A 25,506-nucleotide genomic window follows, 5' to 3' on the forward strand; every position below is an offset into this window, starting at 1 on the left:
CAAAAAAAAGTAAGTTAACTATAGCATGTGAACTAAAAACAAAACAAATTAAAGCAGGAAAGTCTTCATGCTAAGAAGGAACATTTTGGTTCAGTAAAAATCAGCTGAAAAGAAACTCAGTATGGAACTCTTATCTGACACCACTGAACTCACCTAATAATTATCATTATTTATTATTATTTATAGAATTTATATACTGGTCTATACCCGGGAGTCTCAGGGCAATTCACAGAACAAAATCAAGATATAAAAGCACAAAATACATAATAAAAATGAAAACAACAACCCAATAGCCCCCCCAAAAAAACACATTTTAAAAGGGCATAGGATGTAAATCAGATCAAACAAATGCCTGGTTAAAAAGGAATACAGTGGTGCCCCGCAAGACGAATGCCTCGCAAGACGAAAAACCCTCTAGACGAAAGGGTTTTCCGTTTTGGAGGTGCTTCGTAAAACGAATTTCCTATGGGCTTGCTTTGCAAGACGAAAATGTCTTGCGAGTTTTTCCAACTTTTTCCCCCTTTCCCCCCTTTTTCTAAGCCGCTAAGCCGCTTATCCGCTAAGCTGATAAGCAGCTAAAAGCCGCTAAAAGCCGCTAAACCGCTAATAGCGCTAATCCGCTAAGCCGTCAATGGGCTTGCTTCGCAAGACGAAGAAACCGCTAGACGAAGAGAATCGCGGAACGGATTCTTTTCGTCTTGCAAGGCACCACTGTATTTTTTCCTGGCAAACCTCCCTGGGGAGATCATTCCACAGATAGGGAGAGCCACTGCAGAGAAGGCCCATTCTTGTGTTGCCACCCTCCAGACCTCTCGAGGAGAGGCACACGAAGGAAGGCCACAGAAGATGATCTCAGGGTCTGGATAGGTTCATATGGAAAGAGGCGGTCCTTGAGGTATTGCGGTCCTATTGCGGTGTGAGCTCCTGCAGTGAATTGGCAAATAATGTGAAAGCCCCGACCCGATTCAAATCAGAGCTCAGCCATGAAGTTGGTGGCTTTAGGCAAGCCGCACACTCAGTATTCTGCAGTATGGGAATACTACTGCTCTAACTTACAGGGGGGTTTAGGACCCTATTATAATGATGGTAAATATCATTGTGGTTAGCTGATAGATATTACAAGGGACATTTGAGAATACTTCACCTTCACAAAGAATAGTTCTGAGCTCACCACACCACAGAACAGAACAGAACAGTATTATACAGCTTTTGAGGGTATGCTATGTCATTTAAGTTCCATAAACCTCTTAGAAGCCATCTTGGCATTATGCTGTACATATAAATTGAACATCAACAATAATGGAACTTAAAATGAGGCAGGCATATATTCAGCACTGTTACAGTTAATGCAGGCATGGCTAGGGCACTTGCCAGTCGTAGAACTTAGCTGCAACAGAACTGGGCGTTATTAAAGGAACAAAGCATTTAGGCTACATTCTGCTTTCTGTACCTATCTGTATTCGTACTGTGTCATCATCTGGTGAATACATTGTACATTGTGCACAGTCAGCTTGAGCTGCACACATATATTGGTGAAATAAAGACAGAGACAGACATAAAAAAAAAATCTAACTTTAAAGGTGGCACAAAAAGCTCTAGATGCAGCTGTCTTAAATTTGTTGGGGTTAATTCCTTCCCGAGGGGCAATCATGTCTCCAAATTACATGCAGTTATGCAAGTGGAGTACAATATTTGGTTTTCTGGATCCAGGTCCAGATCACATTGGGTCCAGATTGATCCAAACCAAATCAGAGCTGGATCCATATTGCTGAGTCGGTCCCCAAATCAGATCTGGGAAGGGCCTTTCACAGCCCAAATCTGAATTGTTCCATGCCTAAGCGAAGCCAGTTCATTTTAATCTGTTGACTCTTTGCCTTTGTTTTAACAGTTACACTTGCTTGTACATGAGACCATATTTTGCTTTTTTCTACATCTTTTATTCTGGAGGACTGACAGGACACCAAAACGCCATTCGAAAAATAGTTCAAAGATGCTGATGCTGCTCTGTGGAATAAGATTAGGGGAATCCCTGGCTTTGAGCCTGACTGTAATTGTTCGTAGCAAGGATTAAGCCAGACCTTTTGCCTTTTGACTGTTTCCCTGTTAGAATGAACATATGGTGTGTGAGATTTTCTTGTCTGTGACCCATCTGCCACTGACTCCTCTAATTGCAGGGCTTGCCTTTATCACCTACAGAAACTCCCCAGGGTTCTGGAACATACACAGGCAGAAATATTTGCTTTTCAAACCAAGGTTGCTGACTGGGGCCAATTTAACGCTCTTGAAATTAGTGCTATGCTGAAAATGTATTCTGCATTTTTTTTAATCCGCCAGTCTTCTTCAGTTAAGATAGAAAAGAAATTGGATCTTAAAATTATTAAATGGGAGATAGAGAGAGACTGATGAGGTGCAGGGTTTCTGATGTGCTTACTTTACTTTTGAGCTGGTTGATGGTGTTTGTTGTACAATGATCTCACCAGTGGTTGGCACTCTGCAGCTTCCCTAGGTGCCCACATGTCAATCAAAGCCCAGAGGAAGACATCATGAAATAACTCCTCCCACTGGGCTTTCTTCAGATCAGGAAGTGCAGTCATCTGTGGAGGCTACATAGTGCTAGATAAATTTTTACTGGAAGGAAAACTACATACAGCATGCTTGGCCACCTTGGAGCAAGAAGGTAAGCTCAAAAATGTGTCTAACATTCTGAAGAAAATTCTGAGGTACCCTGAGAGTGAGGCAGCAAAATGGGAGCCTCTTTTACAGAAAAAGAAACGGATACAGATTTCCACACACAGCTATTTGAAATATCCTGTAGGCAAAATAAAATAGCTTCAAAATACAACTTTTGGACACTAAAGAATGATTATCCAAGTGTTTTCTTTAATTCTTTTTTTGAATCATCAAGTTTCTCCATGTTGATAATTTAAAGATGAAACTTTTTCCATTTTCTCCCTTTGTGTGCTGAAAGGTTTTCCACAATTTTTAATAAAATTAAATAAAACCCACAAGTCTGAACCTTGTTTTACATGCTTGAATCCTGTGATTTTCTGTTTTATTGGTTTGTACATACTTTAATGCATTTACACATTGCTGTTTTATTTGTTTTAGACTGTGCATTCTTGTTTTTAATGTTTTAGTAATATATATATATATATATATATATATATATATATATATATATATGGACTATACACTGCTTAGAGATTTTTAAAATATTAAGTGGTTTATGAATGCTGTTAATTAATAGAGAAGAAAGGACAAATTTGGTTTACAGTAAGTAATCAGTTGTAATTCATTTCTGTGACAGCCATGATTTTATAATTTCTATAGAGTTTCATGAGACAAACAATATGTTTTCACTTCTAAATATATGCCCTATATATCATGTATATTTGTATGTAAACAAGTTATGTACAGGCAATGACCGATTCACACATGTCCGATTGACACACGACTGTGCACATCACAGAGACCTGGAAGTGCTGTGGAGGCACAATGGGGTGAAGCGGGCTTGTGTGCACTCCACAAACGCATGCAGGGGTCAGGTACGTAACCGCCATGCATATTGGACATTGACTGTACATCTGTGGGGGTTTTTAAATTGTTTGATGATAACTGCTTTAAATCGTTCTATGTATGTGTGTTGCTTAGGGATTCTTTGTTAAGCAGCCTATCCATTCCTATTAATTACATAAACCAAAGGAAATAAAAACCTATTTATTGCCTGTTCCTATATGCAGCTTGTCCCATTATCGTCCCTCCAAAAACGTTTTAGCTTTTCAAAATGTACTGAGCATACCAGAGCAGAGGGGTGAAATTCATTTCTAAAGACAAGTGGCCAAGTAGTTGGTAAAGGTAAAGGTAAAGGTACCCCTGACCATTAGGTCCAGTCGCGGATGACTCTGGGGTTGCGGTGCTCATCTTGCTTTACTGGCCGAGGGACCCGGCATTTGTCCGCAGTCAGCTTCCGTGTCATGTGGCCAACATGACTAAGCTGCTTCTAGCGAACCAGAGCAGCACCGTTTACCTTCCCACTGGAGCGGTACCTATTTATCTACTTGCACTTTGACATGCTTTCGAACTGCTAGGTTGGCAGGAGCAGGGACCGAGCAACGGGAGCTCACCCTGTTGCGGGGATTCGAACTGCCAACCTTCTGATTGGCAAGCCCTAGGCTCTGTGGTTTAGACCACAGCGCCACCCATGCTCCAAAGAACTTTGTGCATGGCTTAACAGTGAACATGAATGATGTTTGCATAAGCAATGGCACTTGGTTGACTGCCCCTGCTTAATCAGTGTCATTGCTTGGGTGAGGGGTTCATTTTCTTCCACTTGTACAAATTGTAAGCCAGCTAGCAAATAGTATACAGCTGAAAGCGACAAACTATATATAAAATTCATTCTTTGGCCTCTGAAAAACATGCTGTACTAGTTTCTGGAGGCAAGTGAATTTTATATCACACATTAATTTGCCCTTTTTTATTTACTAGCATTTCATTATCACAAAGCAGGTATACACATTGGGCATTATCTCCCAAGCACTGCTGCTTTGCTATTTCCATTCTTTTCAATGGGATTGAAAGGAAGTCATTTGGAAGCAGAAGTTGATGGACTGCCTCCATTATGCTTAAAAAACTCCCCACAAATAATAATAAAAATACTAAAATCATGAACCCTTTTAGTGCTTTTTCATTCTCTCTCACTGCAGTCAAATGTCCTCACACAAGCCCTCGGGGTAAGGAAGAGAGCCATAACAATATATTTTATCTCCAACATGTGTAAGTGGCACAATGACCTGCAGTAAGCTGTGCTTGGAAAGGGACAATAATCTTATTTCATATTCTCTGAATAGGACTGGATTCCAAGGATGTATTTTGCAAATACACCAGAGGATTCAAAATGTACTATGATTATTATGCATTGCAAGAACAAAAACTATGCAGGGGTACCATTGCAAATTGCAAGCATCCTGGCAAGGTTTAAAGGTCTGTGTTTTGGATGTATTCAGAATTATAGTGCAATATAGATAAGCATTGCTTATTTCCGTGTGTGTGTGTGTGTGTGTGTGTAACACATATCATAATAATATAGCCATATTACCAACCCACTTCAAAAGTCATTTCCCCCCTTTTAAGTAAACGGTTCTGTTCCTTTTGTATGTGTACCCAGTACATAAGCCTAGTTTATTTTTTATAACAACAGGCGCTTGATTTGCCCAGACATTTTGTACACCCCATAGATATATATTTTATATGAGTTTATGGTATAAAAAAGGAATCAAATTGAAATAAAATAATGGCATTCCTAAGCACTAGTAACTTTGCTTCAAAAATATTTCATTCAAAACCACAACTCTGGTATCATCTTACTCATTAATCATTTTACCCTTAAGCAACCAGGTTGCAATGAAATGGAAAGCTTTCAGCGCATTCTTTAATTCACTGAATGGAGTACAGAAAGCAGCATGAAAGAAAGGACCTATTCTTAGTTTAAGTTGTCTCTATACTAATGCACAGAGTGTGGGAAACAAGCAGGATGAATTTGAGCTCTTAATACAGGGTGGCAAATACAATCTAATAGGCATTACTTAACCTGAATGGAATGTAGAATTTCAGGGTTATAATCTATTCAAAAGGAATTGATGAAACAGGAGAGGAGGAGTAGCAGCATTATATGTAAAGGATATGCACACTTGTGAATAGATCCATGACTTGGAGCATGGAAGGCACATTGAGTGTATATGGGTAAAAATTGTAGGAGAGGGAAACAACAGTGACCTTACTTTAGGTGTCTGCTGTAGACCTCCAAGCCAGACTGAACACTTGAATGATGCCTTCCTAGAGCAGATTACCAAACATTCAAAAAGGAGAAATATAGTAATCATGGGAGACTTCAGCTATCCCAATATATGTTGGAACTCCAGCTCAGCAAGAAATTCCTCAATTGCCTGATTGACAATTTCATTTCCCATAAGATGAAATAAGCAATAAGGGGACTATTTATCCTGGACCTGGTCCTCACCAACAGGGAGGAACTGATTGATGAAATGGAAGTACTGGCAATCATGATAATGTCATCTCGATTTTCATTATACAGAGGAAAAGCTGAGTGTAGTTGGACTCTGGACTTTAAGAAGGCTGATTTCAAAGAGCTTAAGGACCTACTGAGTGAGAGCCCATGGTCAGAAAAGGGATAGGAGTTTCTTAAAGCAGAAATATTGAAGGCCCAAATGCAGACAATTTCAACAACAAAAAGCAGGAGGCATCTAAAGAAACTGGAATAGCTGCATAAGGAGATTTTATATGAGCTGAAATTTAAGAAGGGCATGTATAAGAAAGGGAAGAAAGGGGAAAATCGTGAAACAATAGAATACAGGAGTGGCCAGCAATTGCAGGGAGAAGGTCAGGCATGTCAAAGCTTAGAATGATTTCAGGCTTGCAAAATAGATTAAAAATTATTTTAAAAGAGGTTTCTTTGGTTATGTTTGAAGCAAGAGAAAGAACAAGCAAGAAGTTGGTCCACTGCATGAATATGGAGAAATGCTTAACCAATAACCCCTCCCTCCCACAGACCCTATTCTGCATTAGCTCAGTTGGTAGAGCATGAGACTCTTAATCTCAGGGTTGAGGGTTCAAGCCCTACCTTGGACAAAAAGATTTGACTAGATGACCCTCGTGGTTCCCTTCCAGCTCTACGATTCAATGATAAACCTCTTGTTTTTATATTAGCAGCAGCTAATATCTCCATTGCTAGTCATTGGAAATCCAGCTTCCCCCCTCCCCTGGATTATTGGTTTGGAGGGGTATGGACTATCCCTGTCCAGAGAGGGCCACAGCTGGGCCACCAACCAAAGCTAATGGAAGGTACTCCAGGCCACTTGAGCCTCAAGCGGCAGCATAATATCCAGAAGTACCCCCAAGTACCCCCTATCCTTTGGACGGAGTGTAACCCCACCAAGAGGCGGCAACCTCCCTTCCATCCAGTCTAAGGAGCCACCCACCAACAATGCCTCAGTCTTATCTGGATTGAGCTTCAGTTTCGTGGCTCTCATCCAGTCCATTACCGAGTCAAGACAACGGTCCAGCATGTCCACTGCCACATCTGCAGATGTGAAGGAGTAGTAGAGCTGTGTGTCATCAGCATATCGCTGACAACGTACTCAAACCTCTCTCTAATGTACCAGAGAAGGCTTACTGCCAGGCAAGAGGTGGGAGAGAAACAGATTTTTTTTTATTCAATTTGGTTGCTTTCTCTATCATTTGTTAATGCTGAATCAAATAGACACCAACCCTCAGTAGTCCAAATAAACATGTGCAGAGGTTATATGTCATTCAAATCTGGTACTATATGGTAAACTACTGCACAGTGCATCTACCTTTCAAGTAGCATTGCATGAACAGTTCCCTTTCGCTCTTTAGTTGTGACTGTTGTTGTTTAGTGTCAATGTCGCTTCGTAAGTGTAATATGCAAGTGCCATCCACTTATTAAGAAACAATAGTCTTCTAAAGAAAGCAAACTGCTAATTTAGCAGGTTTTCAGGACTTGCTGGTTGTGTTTGTTTATTTTACAATGCCATGATTTAAACATTTTTGCACTTTTCAAAGGGACTTGCTGTATGTATCTTTACGTTTTGTTTTTAAGTCATTTGCTTTCCTGTTCTCTCTGTCACATATGCATTAAAATGGCACTTAATAGCACTTTACATCTGTTCCTATGCTGATGTGGATACTGATGACTCTCGGACTCTCATTTTATAGCCATCTGGCACAAATGAGACACTCAGTCAAATCTTCTGACTATTGATGTAATAGCACCAGATTGAGAGCCTCTTGAGAACAAAACTAGTATAGGGCATGGGCAGGCAGACTTGAGCCTTTTGGGATCTACTTTGTCTTGTTTATCAGAATCCTGAGACTCACCAAAGAGAGTCTGTAGCGGAAGACATGCATTTAGAATAAAATAACCTCGAGCCCAGGAATTTTACTATCTGCCCACATAACCCCCCCCACACACACACACTTCATATTAGATGTATAATTAAGGAAGATGTTTTGCTGTTGTCGTTGTTAAAAAACTAGAGAATCAGAAATCCTTGCTAATCTACTTCAAATCAACCAGCGATCTGACAGTAGATCCTGATCTTCCTCCGGTTTAGGGTGCCAGTCAAGGCATGATGCTAAACTTGAATCCGATTGTTAGGGTGGCCAAGGTGTACATTTACATACTCACCACTAGAACTAGTTTAGAAGACAGGAACATGGGAGGTATTCAATAGTGTATGCGTTCATTGCATCTTTGCAAATAAGCAGCATTTGCAGCTTCAACTCCAGGACTGGAGAGGTTCCCGGAATAAAACTTGGACCACCCTCTGTTTCAGCTTTCAGACAAGGTGTGCAATCTCATCCCATTTAAAGCTTTACAAGGTAATGGACCAGACAAAATAAGTAGGAGCAAGTAGATATTAAGGATCCAAGTGTGACCACTGAATGTTTCAGGAGTAGAGATAGTCACCCAAGGGTTTTCTAGAGAATTCTATAGATCAGATGAGCAAAACAGAAATACAGAACAACTCAAGGAAAGGGGAGAAGATTAAGTGATGAAATTTAATGTATAATTAATGTGCTTAAATCCTTCTAGAGTTAATGGGAGTACATGGGAGCCAACTCCTAGGGGCCAAGGTCCCTTCAGGTCCCCCAATAAAATATTTGATGGGGCCGCACCCCAAAGCTGATGGGCATTGCCATTCAAATGGGGGGGTTGCATGTGATCAGTTATGCAGGGCCCACCCCACTTACCTGACCCCCCACCAATATTTTATTCAAGTTGGCACCCCTGTTGGAGTATGTTACCTGTGTGATTTCTAGACTGTGCCCAGATGCACTTACAAAATGCAGTTACAAGCAATGATCTTTGCAATGCCTATTTGTATTGCTAATGTTGCACTTAGGGATGGGCAAATTTGTCAATTTCAGTTCTCCAAGTTTCATATTTTTCAAACCTTAAATTCAATTCTCCACATTTCTGCAACAAATTTACGATTGCTCCTTTAAATATCCTCCTGAAAAGTGTTTCCCCTTAACTTCTCCCAATAATAATAATAATAATAATAATAATAATAATAATTTATTATTTATATCCCGCCCATCTGGCTGGGTTTCCCCAGCCACTCTGGGCAGCTTCCAAGAAAACACTAAAATACAATAACCTATTAAATATTAAAAGCTTCCCTAAACAGGGCTGCCTTTAGATGTCTTCTAAAAGTTTGGTAGTTATTTTTCTCTTTGACATCTGGTGGGAGGGCGTTTCACAGGGCGGGCACCATTACCGAGAAGGCCCTCTGTCTGGTTCCCTGTAACTTGGCTTCTTGCAGTGAGGGAACCGCCAGAAGGCCCTTGGCGCTGGACCTCAGTGTCCGGGCAGAACAATGGAGCTGGAGACGCTCCTTCAGGTATACTGGACCGAGGCCGTTTGGGGCTTTAAAGGTCAGCACCAACACTTTGAATTGTGCTCGGAAATGTACTGGGAGCCAGTGTAGGTCTTTCAAGACTGGTGTTATATGGTCTCGGCGGCCGCTCCCAGTCACCAGTCTGGCTGCCGCATTCTGGATTAGTTGTAGTTTCTGGGTCACCTTCAAAGGTAGCCCCACATAGAGCGCATTGCAGTAGTCCAATGCAGCTTTTGTATGCAGCTTTTACTAATGTGTACATTTTTGCAAGCAATTCTCTGGAATTTCCTCCCCACAGAGGAGGCATCTTCACAATATAGCTTTTGGCAAATGCTGAAGATGCATCTCTTTCCCCCGGCCTTTGACACCTGAGATGTGCGTCTTCAGGGCCCACCCTATTCCTGTGCTTGTAATTTCTTTTAATTGCATTAAATTGTATTAAATTCTGAATTTTTAAATGTTGTGACAAGTAATAAATTTAATACTAATAAAAATAGCAATAGTAATACTAATAGCTTACTGAGCTCCAAGCTAATAACTGAGAAGGGGAAATTTCAAGATGTTCAGATTGTGAGATTCTTGATTTGCAGTGTAAGACAAGCTACTATGGATGGAGAATAAATCTAAGAAATTAGCATGAATCACTTCCAGGTAAGGAGTCAAGAATCAGGTTACAGGAAGTCTGGGCTAAATGCTCCTTCAGGCAAATGTTAACACTGTCATTAGTTGGAACTGGATACTACAGAATCCATCTTTTTAAAGCATGTGAACTCCCACTAAGCTCGTGGGAGGTGAGAAATCTACTCAGCAGCTGTTTCTAAAATGAGGACCATGGTTCCATGGGTGAAGAATTCCACGGTTCGCCAAGAAAAATATAGCCTTTGGTTCTTTTGAACACTGGCCAAGTAGAATGGGTGGAGGCCTTTTGAAGCAAGAGCTTGAAATGAAACCATTGCAACTGCAGACGGATCAAAAGAAAAATACATTTAAAAAGAAAGAAAGAAAAAGAAAAATGCTGCAAGTCAAAGGAGCAACTTCCACACAGGCTCTGCACTAATGCTGCTGTTCCAGCTGCGCTGCATTCTTTGGAGCCCAGCCCAGTGCTTTCGGCTACCAAAGACAGAGAGTTTGAGTCATTTCTAGTGGATTGACCACATAGCTGAGACAAATGCATCTGTTTCTGCATGTTTTAAATGTCTCAACTACAGCCTAGCATCTGCCAAAGGAGGAAACTACTAGGTGCACCAGTCAGATACCAGATATGCATGATCAGGGCAGCAGGTTTGCTCCACCTTTTCTTCAGCAAGCTAAGCTATATGACCCGACCTCAACTGCTTAGCTACCTAGTGTTTCTTCTGAGGCAAAATGTCATGGATATCTTTACGGGAAAGGACTGTAGCTCAGTGGAGGAGCATTTGCTCTGTGTGCAGAAAGCCCCAGATTCAATCCTTGGCATCTCCAGGCAAGAATGGGAAAGACACCTGTCTGAAACCCTGCCGAGCCTGTTTCTGTCAGTGCAGACAGCATTAAGCTGGATAGACCCAGAGTCTGACTTTGTATAAGGCAGCTTTCTGTGTTCCTAATTTGAGCCAAACATTGGGACAAGGGTCAAAATGAACAATATAAATTCTCAATTTTCCTAAAAGTGTGCAAATGTGGGTGTGGAGGAATGATTGTGTTGTCTGGGTTTTTAAATATCTCTATCCTCAGTGCTATTTTTCTAGAAAAAGAGGTGTTGTAACTCACCATGAACAGCTCCCTTGTTCTCTTATATAGTAGTACCTCGGGTTAAGAACTTAATTCGTTCTGGAGTCTGTTCTTAACCTGAAACTGTTCTTAACCTGAGGCACCACTTTAGCTAATGGGGCCTCCTGCTGCCACTACGCAATTTCTGTTCTCATCCTGAAGCAAAGTTCTTAACCTGAGGTACTATTTCTGGGTTAGTGGAGTCTGTAACCTGAAGCGTCTGTAACCTGAAGCGTCTGTAACTTGAGGTACCACTGTAATGGCAATGGCGCCCACCTGAGAGATGCCAGAACTCAGTTCCGGTGAGTTCTGGCTGGGGGGGAAAGCCCCATTTATCCTCAAAAGTTCAGTGTGTGTAACAACATGTATGTTTCCGAATATCCTGCTGTGGGGAATTTACAAGGAGGGCACACCGCACCCACTCTCATGTTGAAGAAATGCTTACACATTTTGAGTAATAACTTTCTGTGCGGTAGAGCTATAGACTTGCTTTTGGAAGGAAGGAAGGAAGGAAGGAAGGAAGGAAGGAAGGAAGGAAGCTCAGCATCTTAGGCACCTGTCCAGGGAAATCAGGAAAACCCTCCACAGGCATCATGGCACCCCTGGGTGCCAGGTTTGGAACCCCTGGGTCTACAAGGATTCCAAAACTTTAATTTTCAGTTTTCTGAAAGCAAGAGAAAACACTGCAATACTATATGAAAAATCACTGTGATAGCCATGATGGAGAAACACAATGTGATATTAGCAAGATGTGGGGCGTGTACATTTTACTTTTATTAAACATGTTTAGTGTAATTACTATATTGCTGTTTTCTTCTCTCCCCCAGTCCTGTATTTAGAATTAAAGCAGATCACAATTGGGAAAATAGGAAAGGGAGGGAGGGAGAAAGAGGAAGAGTTTTGTCTGAAAAGAGATAGGATAAAATATTCATTTGGAAAACATACCATATCTATGCAAAACAGACAGTGTTTGTAACGTCTTGTCTAAGAGACAAGATCCAGACATCGTCTGCTGGGTAGCTTGCTCTAACTTACAAGCTCTTTCTTGGACCCTTGAATGATAAAGGGCTGAGTCAGCCTTGCTAAGACTGAAACTGTCCAGGAAAGAGAAGTATTTCATCATTACATGAAAGAGGAACAAGGTACTTTGGGATTCTCTCCCAGAAGCTGATTAGCCAGACTAAGCCACATCTGCTGCTAATGTGTGTATGCATGTCTGTGTGTGCACATGCACATGTATGAATGAGAACAGAGGAAAACACAGTAGGTGACAACATTTGAAAGAGAAAGAGCTGGAATCAGCTGGCACTGGGGCTGTAACCTTAGGAGGAATGCATAAATTCTTAGATGATCTGCTGCCTGGTGAAGGAGTGCCTGCTTGCTCCCATTATGGTCTAGAGTGGTACCTCGGTTTACGAACTTTATCCATTCTGGAAGTCCATTCTTAAACCAAAACCGTTCTTAAACTTTTCCTAAAGAGGCCTCCTGCCACCGGTACCTCGGGTTAAGTACTTAATTCGTTCTGGAGGTCCGTTCTTAACCTGAAACTGTTCTTAACCTGAAGCACCACTTTAGATAATGGGGCCTCCTGCTGCCGCCGTGCAGGCGGAGCACGATTTCTGTTCTCATCCTGAAGCAAAGTTCTTAACCTGAAGCACTATTTCTGGGTTAGCAGAAATTCTATAACCTGAAGCGTATGTAACCTGAGGTACCACTATACTTGTAAATTTGTAAATAACACAAATATTACAAAGGATCACCTGCCATCCAGAGAAAACTAAACACCAGAACTACGCACTGCTCAGAGGTTGTGTGGGCGTGGCCCTATAACTATGACAGACCCTCTAAGTATCCCTATTTTCCCAGGACGTCCCCAATTTAGAATAGCCGTCACAATTTCTGATTTGATCCCGAAATGTCCCACTTTTCCTTAAAATGTCCCTGTTTTCATTGGATAAATTTTGGAGGGTATGGAGTTATCCAACCCCCAAGCAATCCTGTATAGGGAAGTTTTTAAAAAATGTTTAATGTTTTATTATATTTTCATGTATGTTGGAAGCTGCCCAGAGTGCCTGGGGCAACCCAGTAAGATGTGTGGGGTATAAATAGTAAAATTATCATTATGGAACAGGACGTCTCTATTTTCATCATAGAAATGTTGGAGGGTATGCTATGATTTTGGAATCGCCATATTGTTTCTTTAAAGAACCAAGATGAAGAAGATACCCCCTGCTGAAATCACAGCATTTCAGAAGACCTTTGGAGGAGATCTGCAAGCAAGCTTCAAAAGTCTTTAAACTAATTATTCAGGGAAGTTTGGAGGTGAAAACAGGGAACAGGTGAAAACGTCATTTGGTTGGAAGTCACAGGGACTGGAAGCTAGAATGCAGGTTGACTTCCAGCCACTGGAAGTGGTTTCCACATGATGGAAGCCTGCAAGCCCTGGGAGCAAAACTGATAGGGGAGTTACGAGGGCTTACAGGCATGTAGCATGAGTGGCTCCAATCTCCTTTTCATGCATTCTCACTTTTATTGCTTATTTGCTTTTGTTTTGATTTTATTGATTGTTGGGGTGCTGAGTTTGCTGTTGTTGGCAAGGCCATCTTCTGACTAGAATTCTGCTCCTGTGATGCTGCTGCTGGAGGAAGTAAAACGGTAACTTTCATCCAAATCTGTTTTGGAGATTGACCCTCTGAAGCAGCAGGAGAGGTGCAGGGGGAGGGGGAGAATTATCTGCCTCTTCTGTCAGGAGCATCCTGTCCATAAATGGGACTGCAAAATGTTTTAAATAAGTATATTAATCTCATCTGGCAGATTATAGTCCCATATACAGTGGTACCTCGGGTTACAAACACTTCGGGTTACAGACTCTGCTAACCCGGAAGTAGTACCTCAGGTTAAGAACTTTACCTCAGGATGACAACAGAAATTGCGCGCCGGTGGCAGCGGGAGGCCCCATTAACTAAAGTGGCACCTCAGGTTAAGAACAGTTTCAGGTTAAGAACAGACCACTGGAACGAATTAAGTTCGTAACCAGAGGTACCACTGTAATGAACTGAAGCAGGCCTTAAATTAGCAGTTTGGATCCAAACACAAGTCAGCATAGGCCATGAATCAATGCAGGTGTGGGGGTGTGAGGCTCTCCACAACTTTCAGCAGATTGAAAGTAGTTTGGGGTCATACCAAGATCATACGATGCAAGCCAGGAGATCCTATGAAAGACACACTTCACCATGAGCTGACTGCCCAGTTCAGATGCCCTCTCAATGCTTGGAAGAGAGTGCAGGATTGTTTGCTGTGTTCCCACCCCTGACATCAACATGCCCATCTAGCCCTGAGCTCTGCATGCTGGCTGGGGTTGATGACATCAAACAACATCTACAGGATGGCAGGTTCCACCTTTAGTTTGGAGCAAACCAAACTTTGAAAACAATAAACCATAGTTTACCACAAACTAAAAGCAGAAGTTTATAATTTCCTCCATGTACATGAAGGAAAGGGAAGTTGTAGAGCAACATGTGAACCTCACTGTTGCTAGTTCTCGTAACTGTATTTATTTAAACCTGACTCAGATGATACAGAGGAATACAGCATGTTTTGCTGTTATGGCTAAACTAAGATAAAGGCATCGAACATCCCTAAGGAACAATGTATCTTTAAGGGCAACAGTAAATAGATGTTAATGTAAAGAATGCTAGTGGAATGAGCTAGAAAATTCCAGTTCTGCTATATATCCTTGCATCTTTTTTTTGTAATTATAATTTTCATTACTGAAGGCCTACAAAACTTGTCTAGCCAAATGACACCCATCAAAATATATGGCTGCTTACATAAAACACCTGCTTTTTGCCAACACTCTGGAATTGCAAAAAAACTGGCAGGATAGTCATGTCCCAGGCAGTTCAAAATGCATTTGGTCTGTTGAGTCATATGCTTGCAGATTTCCATTTAATAGAAATCAGTTTCTAGCTGGACATGCCCAGTCTAGAGAAGATGACAGTTCTCTGGACCAGTAATCCAAGAAATAAATTCCTAGCAAACAAGTTTTTTTTTTTTTAAGTTAACAGAGGCAGCTGCAAATTGACCTCTTATTTCAGAGCATCACTGTGTTGCTTTCATGCTGATAGTTGCCAGATGAAGAGATTAAAGCATTTAGGCAATTTTCACCTTTCCTTTTAATTAATTGGTTAAAATAATTGATTAAAATAAAACAGTGCTATATCTTAATACAGGAGATATGATATTTAAAGAAGATAATTCTCTTATAATTCTTTTTTTTGGGGGGTGGAGGAGACACACAGAATCTTCTATATATTCAGTCAACAGATGTGCATCACATAGTTCCATCAGGATAGAATAGCTTTTCCCATCTCAGAGGAAATTCCAATTAAAAACCCACACTTTCAGCTTGTGATTAATTCTACTAATTGTGATAATTAGTCCTTTTGGTTCTGCTAACATATGTTAACTTAATACCTACAAAGACAGGCTCCCATTTCTAGAAATTAGCACATCTTTTATCTTGAGCTTACCTGAATTCTTCTTATTTGGCCATAGGAATCATAACATTTATTTTAATTAAAATTACCGATAACATTATTAGCAAAGTAAACGTTGAATAACCACAAATGCACCCCATTCTATAATATTTTATGCTGTCCTTGTGGCCCCAACAATGACTTTTTAAGAACACCTCAAGCTTTACTACTGACCACCTGAGTATTTCCATGTGTAAAAGAAATTGCCTAAGATCAAATACAGCAGTATGAAGAAGAAAAGTGCTACCTTCAGGACCAGTAAACAATCGGAAAGGACAGGATATCAGACTTGAGATCATTGTGTAAGACTGTTTGATGGATGCCAGGCTAATTGCTCCAAATAAGAGCCAGTTATTGTTCAGACCCTGTCATTATGCCCCACCCCAGCAGCAGGCAGCATCATGTTATTTCTAGAAACTTTCTACAGAAAGTGGCCAGCAATCAGTTTAAATAAAAACAAATGTTTGTTTTAAAATAGACAGAGAAATTAAAGTACTTGGCTCAAAACTGGATATGATATCTTGAAGTTATTTTATCACCGATCTATTAGCAGTGGGTATTGTCAATGGGAAGTAGTGCCAAGAGAAAGATAATGCTTGAAAAATGAACGTGAGTGTGTAGTGAAGACGATTGGCCATTTTATCACAGTCTTCTATAAAGTTTCTAGCGAACTGAGTCAAATAACTGTCTGTAAGTGTAGTGGCATTATGTAGCAATAAGGTCCTTCATGCAAACATGCAACTCTGCTTTCAGTCTATCAAGTAGAGATGCAGGAAGCTGCCTTATACTGAATCAGACCATAGGTCTAACTAGTTCAGTATTCTCTGCACTGACTTATGTGCTCCTTGTTTACAGAAACCTTTTCCTGCCTTGCCTAGCGATGCCAGAGATTCAATCTGGGATCTTCTGAATGCAAAGTGCATGCCCTACCACTGACCTATGACCCCGGTCCATTTGGCTACAAGGTACTTCACAATGGATGCACTTTCTCTCTGCTAGAGGAACCAAATTTATATTTCTGGGAAATGCAGCTTGCGGGGATTCTGTGGGGATGTTTCTGACTATCCCCATTGAGTCTTACTTTGCTTAGTAGAATTCCAGTACTAAGTAGCATGCATTGGGCATCTTAGTTAATCCTTCCATCTTGCCTGAAATTATTCTCAGTCTTTTAACCAAAAAGCTTCATAAAACTGGATGTACCCAGATGATGCAGGCTTGCTTTTCCCTAGACAATGTCTGCTACTTGCACATTTCATGTTTTTCCTCTGTCCCAGAGATGCACGTCCACTGCTGTCGAGTGCTGTGGGACCGAGACAACAAGGGTGCTGCTTCCGAGCAGGTGCATCTGCTCTAGGAGCCAATTCTCAAATAATAACTTATTTGCCTGGGGTACATAATCCAGCCAGTAGCCAGACATTCCCTGTCTTGCTAACTCATGCCTTTTTTGCATCACCCGGTAGACCCCAGAGACTTCCTTTCTTAGGACAGTACAATGTCCCTTTTAAAACTGTCACAGTAAATAAAGCACTCCCTGATGTCGTTTTCCTGGTTTAAAAGGACAGATGTATACTTAGACCATGCCAGAAAATGCTCGGAGGTTACAGTGCAGGCGACCCAATTAAGATCAAAAAGATCCATTACAGATAATGCCAGATGAGGCCTTTGTGCTTATTACGATTATGAAAAACAATTAGCTCTTTCCTACGTTTTCTCGCTTATGCTTTGTATTAGTGTCCTCTTGCACTCTCGGCTGTTTGATCAAACAACAAAACTACCAGCAACGTCTGTTCTTTAAAAAATAAGAACTATAATAAGCAAAGCAGAAATGGAGACCACTCCCTAATTCCTAGTGGACATATTGGTCAGCTAAACCAACACGTGTCTGGTATTTTCTTTACTTTTAACAGCAATAGATAAAACAATGACTCATCTAAACATTGGGAGACAATGAATTGCTCTATCTCACCCACCCAGGTCCTACTGAAAGCTAAATGAAGCCCATGTTTTGGCTCCCAGGAGAGAGAGGGAGGGAGGGAGGGGGATGATTACGAAGCAAAAACATTTAGATGCCATCAATAAGGGCTCAAAATCACCCTGATGTTAAACACACAACTGACATTCTAAGAGAATATTTTGTTTTACCTTTGGTTAAGAGCCAGTTAATACAACCATAGTGTATACTTACTATATTTATGTAAGACTAGCAGGACCAAATGGGAACCTGGCTTTGCTGGCTACTCCTTTACTGCAATTGCAGTGGAAGACTTGCTTTCTTTCCTCTAAGGAGTATACCCAAGAGTCACTAAATATTCCCTTCTACAGCTTCACAACAACATTCTTAGATGGGGGTTACCCCATTCTCCTCCACGGATGGGGAGTTTTCATGCCTTATGGTTTATAAGCCATTAAAAAATAGCAGCAGAAAATCCCATTTAAAGTCAACGCAGTGCCAAGTGCTTATTCAGCACTGGTTAGCTTTTTTTTTTTAACCTCCTCTCCTCCTATCAAAGCCCACCAGAGGTAAATAATGATTCTGCAAAACCCCCAAAGATTTCTGAAGATTAAGAATATAGATGCTCACTTCTCATTTCCAGGCAAGTGGCTGTCAACATTTTAAATATTTTTGAATCCACAACATAGGAATAAGCTATCGCTTCCTCACACGAAACCTATTGGAAAAGGTGCGCCACAAATTAAGGTGTGCAATTTACATACATTGTGGTCTGCTTCCGGAAAGCAGCTAGGTCAGTTACTAATATTTTGGGCTCTGTGAGGCTCTTGTAGGCCTTTGTCTAAGCCTTTCTGCCTGAAAAATTATATTTAGACATGCAGCATCTTTCCTCCAAACCCATCCTCAGGAGGCAAAACTCAGACACTCTAAAAATAGGAGAGCCTCGTACAGATAAGGCAAGCGGCAGAGACAAATAAGAATAGGCGGATGTTTAACACTCACCATCTCCTGCTCACACCATCCTCTTTTGATGTTTACAGCACAATCTGTAGGATGCAATACTAGGAGGTGCCTTGTTTGACCTGCTGCATGATGCTGTGACATCAGTTCAGATGATGCAGCTCATTATGGGAAAGGCTGCTGTTGCCATGGCAACCGAGATGTGATAGGAATCCTTACTGCATTTCCAGGGGAGCCCAAGACAATACAGAAGGTTTTTAAAGAGACAGTAAAAAGGGAAAGGAAATGCAAGGGAGTATTGGGAAAGTGCAGTGTCATTGTATTATTTTTTTTAACCTAAGTATCGTAACAATATATTTATTATTCAGGGAAAATATTGCCTGAGCATTTCTCTGTGTGCAATTGCAAACTATGCACATGCATACATATTCCACACATATTTTTTTAAAAAAAGTTTTTAATTGCATTTTTGATCTATACAAACTGTAATCCACCACTTTTTTTTTAAAACGGAGGAAAACATAAAATCCACACATTAATTCAGCATGGCTTATGGAAATCATCTTCTAAACATCACACTGTGCATAAGTTGTGCAATCCAATTTGTGAAACACTGTTTACATTGTTGAGGGCCCTTAACATGAACCAAGGTCTTTTAAATCCTGTCCTACACAAATTTGTTCCTATACTCTGATGCTTCTTCGAAATTCTATTTGCCAGGGTCTGCTTGGCGGGGTGTGTTTGTGTGGAAACTGCAACATACATTTGCCAGCTATCCTGTGCCAGCTATTTTGCGAAGCTTTTTTAAAAATGGGGGCGGGGGGAGGGGGGAAGAAAGCTGTTTTCCCCTCTACAAGATGAGAACTTTCTAGCCAGTGAAGGGATGAAAACAAAAAAAAACGCCCCATCATTTCTCAGCTGTAAGCTAACCTGCAATATCATCTGCATGCTGAGTAGCCTGCCTTTCATCTGTATATCAGACAGACACATAAATGAAGATTCAAGGGAGGCTGCAAGCAATCTGTGTGCCTTCTGGGCCACAGTGGTACAGGCCAAGCAGGAGTACAGTAAACAGACCTTCCTTTTTAATTGTTGTGGTTCGTGATTGGTGGGGGGTCGAGGAGGGGGGGAGAAAGAGAGGCCCATTACTTTCAGCACCTGGAGTCTATCTTCCATCTGAACATAGAGGGGAATGCAACTCATACTGGCTGTGTTGTGCACAATTAAAATAGAGCAGTGTGACAATTCACACTTAAACAAAGATGACACATTTCTGGCTCTTTGCCAGCGCTACTTAGATTAGAGAGGTTTTGGCAAAACTGCTTTTCCCATGCATGAAAACCCCCTTTCAACACAACAGAAAAGCTCTGGATTTTGTAGGCTTCATAGGCATATGCCCAAGAGAAAAACAAAAGGTCTAGAGAGCCTCTGAGCCTGAAGTATGCCACATAAGTTCATGCACCAATGTCTACAACCCTTGAGCTTGTACTCCTGCATACTAAATTTGTGTGTGTCTGTGTGTCCTCAATTTGCAACTAAAATGCAAAGTTTCCAGCATAAGCTTAAAAGAGTAACTTCTCTAGGATTTTCATTACTTGTGAAGTAATGGGGTGGCGCTGTGGTCTAAACCACAAAGCCTAGGGCTTGCCAACCAGAAGGTTGGCAGTTTGAATCCCCGCGACAGGGTGAGCTCCCATTGTTCAGTCCCAGCTTCTGCCAACCTAGCAGTTCGAAAGCACGTCAAAGTGCAAGTAGATAAATAGGTACCGTTCCGCCGGGAAGGTAAACGGCGTTTCCGTGCGCTGCTCTGGTTTCGCTGGGCACATGACCCAGAAAAACTGTCTGAGGACAAATGTCAGCTCCCTCAGCCAGTAAAGCGAGATGAGTGCAGCGACCCCAGATTCGTTCGTGACTGGACTTAACTGTCTGAGGTCCTTTACCTTTTTAAGATGTAAGATTAGGATACATTTAGTAGTCCGGACACATTTAAGTGCACTATCAAGGTATAAGAGAAACTGTTGGGAACAGATATGATCTTGACAGAATCAGGCTGGACACCTCTGGTGCTGTTTTATGGCCAAAAGCAATGTTGCAGCCAAACTCCTTACAGATTGTGTGTGTGTGTGTGTGTGTGTGTGTGTGTGTGTGGTTAGTTTGTGGCTATATCTTCCTTTAAAGGTTATAGCCAAAGAACTCAAACTACGTAAGAGCAATTTTCAATTACACAGAAGGATTCTTTAAATGAACTATGGACATTGTGGCATGTATGAGATATTGCGTAAAAGTCAGGGACAAAAGAAAATTATTTATGTATTTTCATTTATATCCCACCTTTCCTCCACAGAGCTCAGGGTGGGGTACATCATTCTCATTTAATGCTCAAAACAACCCCATGAGGTAGGTTCAGCCGAGAGTGTCCTGAATCCCTGGCCTACCTGGCAGCAGGTCAGTATGCCAAGCCCCCAGTCCAGGATCAATCCATGTATCCAATTCAAAAGTTCAAAATCCAAAGTTCAGGGTCCAAAATTCTAAGTGAAGCACAGTCCCACAGATATCTTGGAACATCCAAATAGAGGTCTTTCAACATGGGCAGTTGACCATACCAGTTCCTCAGCCCTGCTGCCCTTTTCTACTTTGCCTGCTGATTGCAGCATTCGGCCTTGATGAGACAAGTGACCCTCACCTGATGCAAGCCTACGCCAGCTGAGGAATCACATAACCCCTCCCAGAGCTAGCAAGCCCCACCTGGCCAACTAGTGAACTGGGCTGTGAGCCTTTGCCTGACGCAGCCTCCTGGAGTGCCCTGCCCACTGCTCCCTATGCCTCAGAGCCTGCCATGTTTGTGCTGACAGGGCCCCTGAGGCTCTGCTTATAGATCCTGCTCCTCCGGTTCCTGTGCACTGAAGAAGAGTTTGGATTTTATATCCCACTTTATCACTATCCTAGGGAGTCTCAAAGCGGCTAACATTCTCCTTTCCCTTCCTCCACCACAACATACACTCTGTGAGGTGAGTGAGGCTGAGAGACTTCAAAGAAATGTGACTGGCCCAAGGTCACCCAGCAGCTGCATGTGGAGGAGCGGAGACACGAACCCGGTTCCCCAGATTACGAGTCTATCACTCTTAACCACTACACCACACTGACCCCCCATCGCCTTGTCATCCTCCATCACCCTGTGAGTACTTCCAACACCAACCTCTCCTTCCTTGCCCCAGTATGTCCCAGTCCTGGCTACTACACCCCTCTTGGGGATCTCTTCCTCCTCTTTCCCCTCCCGACAGTCCTGCCAGTTCATGAGAGCTAACAATAGTAGTAAGAACCATCAACAAGTACAGTTTTGTTGTACTCTGCCATGAACTAATATCAAAGTGTAGAACCACCTGTTTCTAATGTAGCAGATTTGCCCTCAGGAGATATACCATGGTGATGCATTCTAAAACAGGTTAAGTATTGTTTATTTGTTCATTCAATTTCTAAACCACTCTTCGTCAGTTATGATGCCAGGTTGGGCTACAATATAAACATAAAAGCATTCAAATATTAAAATTCAACTAGCAATTTAAAGCCAACTTTTTTTAAAAAAATGATCGGAATAGGGCGCAGTGCCCGTTAAATTATTGTGAATCTTGTCAAATCCTCTTCCAAAGACCATGTTGAAACTGCACGTTTAATGATTGCCTTAATGCCAACAATAACATTGTGATATGTACCATATGCAGGGTGTCACTACAGTGAAGGCATTACCCCACATCACCACCCCATGAGCTTTCCTGAACAGTGGGACAGTGGCAAGGGCCTTCTTTGAATGCAACACTAAACTATGGTTTAGCACATGCACTATCAATGTTACTATGGTTTAGCACATGCCTTGGGTTTGCTTCCCATTTCCTTCCCCACTTCTCCGGAGTTACTAGTTATGTCCAAACCTAGATAAATTCTGGTTAGTTTAAACTATAGTTTGAGTTCAAACCAGCATTATAAGCCACCAACCAATTCTTGCCTGCACCAGCTAGAGTTTAGCCAAAGTTCTTTGAGTTTGGACATAATGAGGAACTTTAGTCAGTTTAAAAGTGAAAATAAATTCTTCTCATCTCATCATGGATGAGGATCAGGTAAGCCCAGATTTCACTACTGCTTGTGCATGCAATGCTAGTTTAGTATTAGTAAAAACATTTGCAAGGCACTTCAAGAACTCTGTGATAAAGCACATGGAAAAGCAAATGTAATAAAGAATAGGTTCTAATGTAGTGAATGATCTGATCCAGCAGGTGGTTGTGAAAACCAATCAAATCATCTGAGTTACATTTCAATTTAGAAGAAAAGGTTTTAGAGATTAGTCATTGTGATGAGGAACAAGAGGTGCTAATCATCATTACTGGGATTTCTTGAGGAGTCATCTGGTTCAATATAAAAAGACAGTGGGTGTTGAATTTCTGGGAAACATCCCTGAACTAAAAACAAGATGGTTCAGGCCAGTCTTTCATAACTTTTGCTTGAGGCAAAATGAGAAGAAAATGGAAATATACAGCCATGCTGAAGGCAGTTTGGGAAATGCTTATTGCATATCAAGCATAGTTTTGTATCTAAAAGCGTATGTCATGGTCTATATCAAATGCAGATATAGTCCTGGCTACTACACCCCTCTTGGGGATCTCTTCCTCCTCTTTTAGTTTCACCTTTAAAGGATCCTCACTTAGCACTTAGCATGATCAGACCAGAGATCATGGCTGCAAACCATGGTTAGTTTCACAACAAGCCAATTTCAAACCATGGGTTATGAAGCTGGCTTGTTAAACTAGCCATTGATTGTTGCAAACTAGGATCCTATGGGTGCCAGTCACAAAATGGCTGTCATGAGGCTATGGTATAACACAACATGGCTTCTGGGGGGGTCTTGCATAATACACCACAGATGGCACTCTTTCCATCAGTGGGGAAAAGAACAGCAAGATTATCCCCTGTTGCAGTTGTTGTTAATAATAATAATATTTATGCATGTATGCCCTGCCCATTTGGCTGGGTCTCCCCAGCCACTGTGGGGGCTCCAAACAGAATATTAAAAACACAACAAAACATCAAACATTAAAAACTTCCCTAAACAGGGCAGCCTTCAGATGTCTCCTAAAAGTCAGATAGTTGTTTATTTCTTTGACGTCCAATGGGAGGGCATTCCACAGGGTGGGCACCATTACTAGAAGGCCCTCTGCCTGGTTCTCTGTAACTTCACATCTTGCAGAGAAGGAACCACCAGAAGGCCTTCGGCACTGGACCTCAGTGTCTGGGCTGAACGATGGGGGTGGAGAGGCTCCTTCATGTATACTGAGCCAAGGCCATTTAGGGCTTTAAAGGTCAACAGCTACACTTTGAATTGTGCTCAGAAACGTACTGAGAGCCAATATATATATTTCAGGACTAGTGTTATATGGTCCTGGCAGCTACTCCCAGTCACCAGTCTAGCTACCGCATTCTGGATTAGTTGTAGTCTCTGCGTCACCTTCAAAGGTGGCCCCACGTAGAGTGCACTGCAGTAGTCCAAGCTACTGTTCAAAACAGAAGTGAGGCTTGGTATCTAATCCTGGCATCCACTGAAATGTGAATGTGTTTGAGGAGATCTGTTCGAAGTGGAGCATGCTGAGCCAGTGCAAACCTGAACTGAACAGAAAGAGCAAATACTCTCTTACGAACTGTGGATATTTGAGGGGATATTATTTTGCAGGTACCATAGTAGGTACAGTACTGGCAGGCAGTACTTTTGCAGACATCAGTGGCAGAACAAAGACTTGGTCTTGGCTGGCTGCAACCTCCATCCCAAAATCTGGAAATCTAGAAAACGCAAACTGATTGGCTTTTGACACAAGGCAACACTGATCCCTGTAAAATTCTGAAAAACATCTGAATCAGAGAAAGATAGCCTCACTGACAAAATATATCTGACCTTCTGTTTTGTAATGTATCTGCTTATCCTTTTTTGCATAACTTTCCTTGCATAAATAGGGGGGGGGTGTTTTGCAAAAATAAAAAGAAGAAGAAGGGCATTCTGCTCCTTACTCCTGCTTACATTATGCCCAGACACAGGTTGGATGTAAAATAAAGAGATGGGAAAGTAAGGGAAGTTGGAGCGGGCAAAGAATGCTAGCCCAACAACTTGCTGAAAGCTCCCCAAGGGAAAGGAACTTGGAGTCTTCCAGATGTGGGATTCCTGCTCCCATCAGCCCCAGCCAAAAGGGCCAGTGGGTGGAGAGGATGGAAGTTTTAATCCACCAACATCTGGAGGGTGTCAGGTTCCCCATCCCTGCTCTATATGCACAGCATTTCAATAAGCAGCAGCACATGCACACAGAGAGAGTATCAAATGTCCAGTAGCTTATCCATTATACTAAGCAGGACTCGGCTGACAATGTCTTCCTTGAGGCCCAGTTACTGGGAGAGAACTGAGGATGCATCCCAACCCAGAGTGTGTGCTTTTAGCAGCTCCACTGTGCAGTCCATTTCTGTCCAAAGTGCCTGCACCTCCAGACGGAACGGTGCACAGTTGCTGGTGCTCTTTTCTCTCTAGACCTTAGGAAAGGCAGCATGTGGAATTCATTCAAGATGCTCTATAAGCAGCTGAATCAGCGTCAGCATCCACAGCAGCAGACAACAGCAAGAAGGGTGAGAGGAATAAGTCACAACCCAAGAATCCTTCAGGGATTGCCGTTGAGCAAACAGGGTTGATCCTTCTTAGAGATCAGCCACTTGTCTCGAAGATTAATTGACTCAGCAGGCCATGCAAACTGTTTATTAAACTATTCAAATGAGGCCCTTCTAGTAACAATGGCAACTGTGCCATATGCTTAAACACAAAAGAGAAAAAGACACAAACATTTAA

General features: G+C 41.7%; 1 protein-coding gene across 1 annotated transcript in view; it reads right to left on the reverse strand.

The window, feature by feature from the left end:
- AKAP6 (A-kinase anchoring protein 6) overlaps window positions 1-18,791 on the reverse strand; it is a 239,361-nt gene extending 220,570 nt beyond the window's left edge. The window contains exon 1 of the mRNA XM_081857580.1: window positions 18,681-18,791. The gene's annotated coding sequence lies outside the window, so the exon portion shown is untranslated. The remainder of the gene's footprint in view (window positions 1-18,680) is intronic.
- Between the last annotated feature and the right edge of the window lie 6,715 nt (window positions 18,792-25,506).

Source organism: Podarcis erhardii (genome assembly GCF_964252035.2).
Source record: "Podarcis erhardii genome assembly, chromosome: 1".
Lineage (NCBI taxonomy): Eukaryota > Metazoa > Chordata > Lepidosauria > Squamata > Lacertidae > Podarcis > Podarcis erhardii.